This window comes from Chironomus tepperi, unplaced genomic scaffold, assembly GCF_022539635.2.
Source record: "Chironomus tepperi strain 1889 unplaced genomic scaffold, CSIRO-AGI_Ctep_v1 contig_364, whole genome shotgun sequence".
NCBI classification, from domain to species: Eukaryota; Metazoa; Arthropoda; class Insecta; order Diptera; family Chironomidae; genus Chironomus; species Chironomus tepperi.
In genome coordinates this window covers 3,593,582-3,601,047 of record NW_027226486.1, presented here as the reverse complement: position 1 = coordinate 3,601,047, position 7,466 = coordinate 3,593,582, and positions in this window count along the sequence as shown.

Here is a 7,466-nt window from a genome sequence, read left to right as displayed (position 1 = left end):
ATAACACAGTTCGGTTAATTTATTCAAAATTCGGTTCTAGTCTGCCATGACTCTGGATTGATGCCAGATTCAATTAAAATCCGAAGAGATTTTGACTTGCTATTTAAGACATGGATCACGAAAATTGCTGTTCAATTTTTACTCAAAATCAAACTTTCATTGTGAAGAAGTGGAAGCCTCTTGAAGGCTGTTAAAATAAGGAAAAACCACCATACTCGCGTACCATACAAGCGTGAATTTTACAATATATTGAAGTATATAGATACTGAGTCATATCGACTTGACAGCGAATTTTCAGCCAAAAACATGAATCTTACTTCACATGTATATATCAATGAGTTATAAGTAGGTAAAATCGTGCATTTTATAAGAATCTGAATCTTGAGAATTTATTATCGAACAGGTATAGTAATAGCAATTAAATTCCAATGTGGATTCCTGATATCTCTACTTAATTAAAGTCTCTAAATCTGAATAAAAATGATCCTTAAGAATCTTGATCCTGCTCTTAGCACACATCAATTCTAAATTCTAAAAGAGTTAATAAACTCTCCAAAAAAATGCCAAAACATCCAAAAATTCTCCCAAAGAAAATAAAACAGCATAAAAAAAAAGTCTCATGGAAGGTATTAAATTATTTCCACTGAAAAGAAATGGATGAGAGACATCCATTCATCGGATGACAGTGACACGTTCTGTGCTGTTTAACACAATTTAGAGTATTGACATATTTATTGAATTTCTATCTTAAAGATGAGGCAATGACATAATAGAATATATTCTTACTTATATAAAGGGAAAAGACGTTAACAGCAGCAGCAAAAAAAAAAGAAAGAAATGAAAGGGATGTGAAAGATACATCAGCACGTATGTATACCATCGAACATTCTATTAAGCTGCGAAACAAAAATTGTGCCTCAAAAATCATTAAACAACAGTTTTTTCTTTCCAATACACACAACAGTAACTTCTCCATCCAATGAATTTCCATTATCAACCATTATTATTGCTACTTCACATTGAACTATGTGTCGGTGCTGTACATGTATAGCGTAATTGATAAATTGATGAAAATTATATTTGTGCTCTATTTTCCAATTTTTACGCTTTGAGTTATTGCTTGAACATTTTTGGAATTTATTATGATTGGCATGTTGGTACACTGTATATGAAGTAGGACTATATTTCAAATGAAGTTGCTTAATACAATGCCATTTTCTTTCTTTTTTTTGTGAGGATTATTGCAAAGACGTTTTTGTCCACATTTATATTTATTTTACTTTTTTCTCGTCTTCTTGAAGGAACTTCCATTGGGGTTGTTTGAAAATGATGTCAGGTTTTGCATAGAGATGTGATTTATGGGTTCAAGGTTTTAAGGGAGAGCGGAACGGAGGATATAGAGGTCTAATAGGGAGAGTGTACAAGGAGAGAGTCATTAGGGTTTGCTGTCAATCCCTTTGCACTCGCTCCTTCAATTTGGATACAATTCTTAGATCTACTTGTATTTTTTAAGACAAAAATACTAATCATGTCCTTCCTCTTTGTCTTCTCTCTCCTTCCGTTCTACTACCCTATTTTCCTTCTTTTCTTTATCCTCTTCTTCCCTTGTTCTTCTACCCTCTTCCTCTTCTATCCGCTACCCTTCTACCCTCTTTCTCCAGCTTTTTCTTCATTCAGCTACCCTCTTCCTCCTTCTACCCTCTTCCTCCTTCTACCATCTTCTACCAGCTACCCTCTTCTACCCTACCTTCTTCCTCCTTCTCCCTTCCTCTTTCTATTCTATTCCCCGTTCTCCTTCTAGCCCATTTGCCCCTTCTGCCCTCTTCTTTCGCCTTCCATTTCCTCTATTCCTCCCCTTCTGGTCCAACTGTTTGTTAATCTGGTCACTAAAGCCATGAAATTAGCATATAAATATTTAACTCCCATCCTCTTATGTCCATCATTCATGAACAACCCCCCCAAACATATCCCTTTATTTCAATTGCTTCATGCATGCAAGACTAGAGACCAAATATTGAGGAATTTTACTATCCCTCTGCCTACATCACATGCCGTGAACTAGATCATCAATTTTCCTTTTCCTTAATCTATTTCTTTCTTTTTTCAGGTCGACTGATGTTTTTTCTTTATTTTCTTTCTGTGAAGGAAAGAAAGGGAAAGAAAAATTTGAAATTCAGTTAAAAATGGAATGTCAGTCGGAATTTCATTTTATTTTTTAATGCCATTTGAAGAAAGAAAAGGAACAAAAAAGTTCTTCTCAGTCTGCATTGCATTGCAGAAAGTATAGTTGAAAGAAAGGAACAAGTATGAATGTTATTGCAGGCGGGTTACTCGAGGATTTTTTTTTTGTGGAGTATGCTTGGATTTATAATGAGCTTTGTTTAAAGTTATTAAAAAAGGTAAATGACTTGATTGTTATAAAATGAGGAATGAGTTGAATTGGCAATGGGAATGTACTTGTGTGGAGGAGATTTGAGGTAATTTTTATGTGAATTATTTCCTTGTTATTTCCTTTGATGAGAACTTTTATGTGAAAAATGCTACTTAGCTATACATTTTTGAGGATTTTATGTGGATTTTCATGGAAAAGTGCTAATAAAGAAAAATTGGAACTTCTTTCATTTTTCATTTGACTTGATTGTGGAGGAACTGAGAATTAGCATATACTAGATTAGTGCCATTAAGTTTTGAAATAAATTACTCATTTTGATAGCATATAGTTGTTTCATCAATAAATTTATTCCTGCTACATCTCTCTATAGAAGTTCTAAAAGGAACAGTATGTGCTAATTTGTAATAATGTCATCAATCTCCCTTAATATACGTGAATTGACGTCTGTAAACTGCTTCTCTTAACTTGTTTGTCAAGCTCTGAAGGCGAACATTGCAGAACTCGTTGAAATCCATCTCCAGACCAGCATGATTCTGGTCTCAAGTCAGTGGTCTCACTTAGTGCTAGATTTTTGGTCATTTCAGCATCGTGTTCTTTTCGGAATGTATATTATGAACAATAATACTTCAATCTAGGACTTTTGATAGAGATACTATCAAAGATGACCATCACATAGCTCATATTGCTCTAAGGATTCTCTTAAGCCATAGCTTCTATTCCAAGGACGGCTATACAAACTTATTCTACAGATTAAACCCTAGAATAGTATTTTTCATACTCTTTTGATCATGACTCAGGCTTGCGGATAGTAGTTTGAATTAACTCTTTCTACCTTAACATCAAGTTTCTTAACATCAAGTGTAAGGCATGAACGCGAATGTAACTTCCAGCTTCCTCTTTTTTCCTACTAATCACTGACCAATAATATTTTAGACATAAGAATAGGTTTAATTTATCTATATAACTGCCCATAGTCCCTTTTCAAACAATAAATGCTCCAACCCATGAATTGATGGACAACATGATCAAATAAACACATCCCATAACATCTCTTTCCAAAAATGTAAAGTTTTTTGAACAAAAATTTGCCTTTCGGTAAAAAATTTAAATAAAAATCACGTTTTTCATAGAAGCAAAATAATAAAAAATTGACTGTTTGAATCTCTCTCTCGTTTTCAACCACACAACATACCAACTCATCTTCTTCATGCTCCCATTGTACAATACACGGAGAGAATAAAGTTTTTGAATGGTCATAAAAGTTATCTAGATTCCGTTTTTTTAGTTAGTATTTATAAATATTTACATGTAAAACATGAGTATGATCCGTAGCTTTATATAAAGTATAATTATATGTTTAAAATTACCCCAAGTGTATGTGCTGTGTACAGGGGAGAGAGGGATATGATAAAAAGGGAAATAAGACTCCGACTGTGCACATAGTATTATGGAGAATATAGATATCATTTTAATACGGTAAGAATGAGAAGAAAAATGTTGAAAAATGCCAGGTCGTTTCTTTAATAAGGTTTCTGCATAATGATTTCCACAAAATCACATTTCTCTTCACAACCTTTCGTCTTCATCATTAATAATAATTTTCTGTTCTTTGTTTTCCTCTCCTTTTTTTTATCATAAATTTGTTTTAAGGACCAAATCCGATGATTCTTTTTTCGTGCATTTTTGCAAAACTGATTGTTGTTGTTTGCAGTTAGTCGGTTTGGTGTTTGTCTGACTGTCTGGTTTGTGTCCGTCTCTTAACCCGATTTTCAGTCCATCTACTAATCCGAATGTCAGTCCGTCTCTTAATCCGACTCTCAATCCGTCTACTAACACAATTGTCAGTCCATCTCTTAATCCGACTATCTGTAATTTCTTAGTCAGTCTGTCAGTTCGTATCCGACTGTCAATCCGTCTACTAATCCGATTGTCAGTTCGTCTCTAGAATCGACTGAAAGTCTGTCAGTTGTCAATTGGTCTTAATCCGTCTGTCAGTTCGTCTCTTAATCCGACTATCAATCTGTTTCTTAATCACTGTCAATCCGTCTACTAATCCGACTGTCAGTCCGTCTCTTAATCCGACTGTCAATCTGCTTCTTAATGTGACTGTCAGTCCGTCTCTTAATCCGATTGTCAGTCCGTCTCTTAATCCAATTGTCATTTCGTCTGTAATTTCGTCCGTCTAATTAATCCGACTGCCAGTCCGACTCTTAATCCGACTGTCAGTCCGTCTCTTAATCCAATTGTCATTTCGTCTGTAATTTCGTCTACTAATCTGTCAACTCGTGTGCCAGTCCGTCTGTTAATCCGACTGTCAATCCATTTTTGGCCGATTGTCAGTCATCTGTCAGTTCATCAACAACAGCAAAAAACCAAAAAATGCGCTTCAATCCCTCACAATCAACATCTATACCAGTTTGTTATCTCTTCCTTATTATTCCACCTCTATTTACCAGACCTCGTGAATTTTAAATTGAAACATTTTTTGAATGTCAATTAAATTGTTTGATAAAAATGTTCTATGTGCGTGGATTTAAAATATTTATGAATTGCCATGCTGTACTTATATTATCATATCCGAATAAATAAAAATAAAATAAAAATGTGCCGCTCATATCTTCTCATTTCTCTTTTTTTACATTCACGAATATCCCTCCTCATTGGAATTAACAAAGATTAATTGAAAATGTCGGATAATCGTGAGTTGAATACGATTATTATTATTGATGATGATAATTTCGCTTCTTGAGGGTCTAAAAATGTAATTGGATGAAAGATGAGCTTATCAATTAGGTCTTTTTTTTAGATGCACATTTTGAAATATTCATTAAGCACAGAAAAAAAGGATACAGAAATTAATTTACGAACAGTCGATAAAAGGTGTCAATTTTTTTGTGTTACTCCATTAATTTTTAATGCGATTCCTATAGGCCGATGAGAATTTTAAAACAGATGTTCAACTAATTTATGTATTTTAATGGTGCAATATGATTTCACTCAATTTGACATCTTCAAAAGGAAATCAACGCCTTTGATGTTTAATTACTTGTCACTTTGATTATTCTACGGAAGGTATCAATTACAGTAGATTTATTTGTGTTTGTATTTTATGGATCTGAATTCTTTTATTTGGAATTTTAAATAATGTCAACTCTTTTTATTGCAAATTAAGTTGAAGTTATTAAATGGGTGTAGGATTGGGGAAGAGTAGAATTTTGAAAATCGAGATAACGACAGGCGAAGAAAGGCGAAGACAAGAACTAAACGAAGACAGGTGAAGATAAGACGAAGACAGACGAAGACAAGACGAAGACAGACGAAGACAAGACGAAGACAGACGAAGACAGACGAAGACAAGACGAAGACAGGCGAAGACATGACGAAGACATGACGAACACAGACGAAGACTGACGAAGCAGGACGAAGACAGGACGAAGACAAGACGAAGAAGGCAGACGAATATCAGACGAAGACAGACGAAGACAAAACGAAGACAGACAAAGACAAACGAAGACAAGACGAAGACAAGACGAAGACAGACGAAGACAGTCGAAGACAAGACGAATACAGTCGAAGACAAGACGAAGACTGATGAAGACTAACGAAGGTAAGACGAAGACAGACGAAGACAGACGATGACAGAGAATAGCAGACAACGACAGAGATTCCTTTCTAAATTAAAAATTCCTTCAAATCCAAAAACGAGTCAACAATCTAGTTTCATTTCATCATACAAAGAATATTCATCAAATCACATCACATGCAAGAGCACATCCACACACATATGAACATATATAAAACCCGGAGTATATCAAAAGCAAAACATGCCAATGAAAGCATATAAAAACATAAATTATAAAAGAAAAGAAACAATTCTAGCGTATAAAGTGTCTGAAAGTCAACTTGGCTTTACTATTTTTTTCATTAATAAGTCAGTAACGAAAATGAGAAATGTAGGAAGGTGAAGGAAAAGAATAAAGAAAATGATGTGTATCTACAAAACATTGCAGGAATTAATGATTATCCGACAAAAAAAAGCTAATCAGATAAATGTAGAGTAAAGAAGAGTTTAGAAATGAGGAAAAGAAGAAGTGGAAGTAGAATGAGCAAAAACATTCACATATCCTTCCAATTTTCTATAAACGATGAAAGTTTTTTTTCCTTCTTCTTCATCTATTTTTTTTTCTTCTAACCTTACGTTCATCGCCTATTCTTTCCATTTCTTTCCTCATAATGAAAAAAATATATCACGTTCATGCATAGAGATAAACATAATGAATCTCTCCTATTTTTCTCACATATCATTCGCTGGCTTATTTATATATTCCGGTCTGAAAGTTATTAGCCATAAAAATGAAGGTTGATGGAGGATCGGAGGGGGAGGGGAGAATGGAGATGATACACGAAAAAAAAAGTGAAGCATAAGAAAGATGGAATTATGTATACATAAATTTCTATTTTTTTTTGGTTTATTCAGGGTTGTAGCTAGGGATGTTGAATTCAAGGAGCCACACCATGTCTTGAGTCACATCATGTCTTAATCCACACCATGTCTTGAGCCACACCATGTCTAGAGTCACACCATGTCTTGAGCCACATCATGTCTTGAGCCACATCATGTCTTAAGCCACATCATGTCTTGAGCCACAACATGTCTTGATCTACACCATGACTTGAGCCACATCATGTCTTGAGCCACACCATGTCTTGAGCCACAACATGTCTTAAGCTACACCATGACTTCAGCCACACCATGTCTTGATCCACACCATGACTTGAGCCACATCATGTCTTGAGCCACACCATGTCTTGAGCCACAACATGTCTTGAGCCACAACATGTCTTAAGCTACACCATGACTTCAGCCACACCATGTCTTGAGCCATACCATGTCTTGAACCACACCATGACCATCATGACTTGATCACACATGAGCCACATCATGTTTTTGAGTCACATCCCTAAATACACTATACCTCATCCATTCCTCAATACAAGAGCTCAAAGTCGACTCAACTCCATACAAAATCTAACTCATCTTCCACCTCTGCTTCATCCAACCCTGACTATCTCT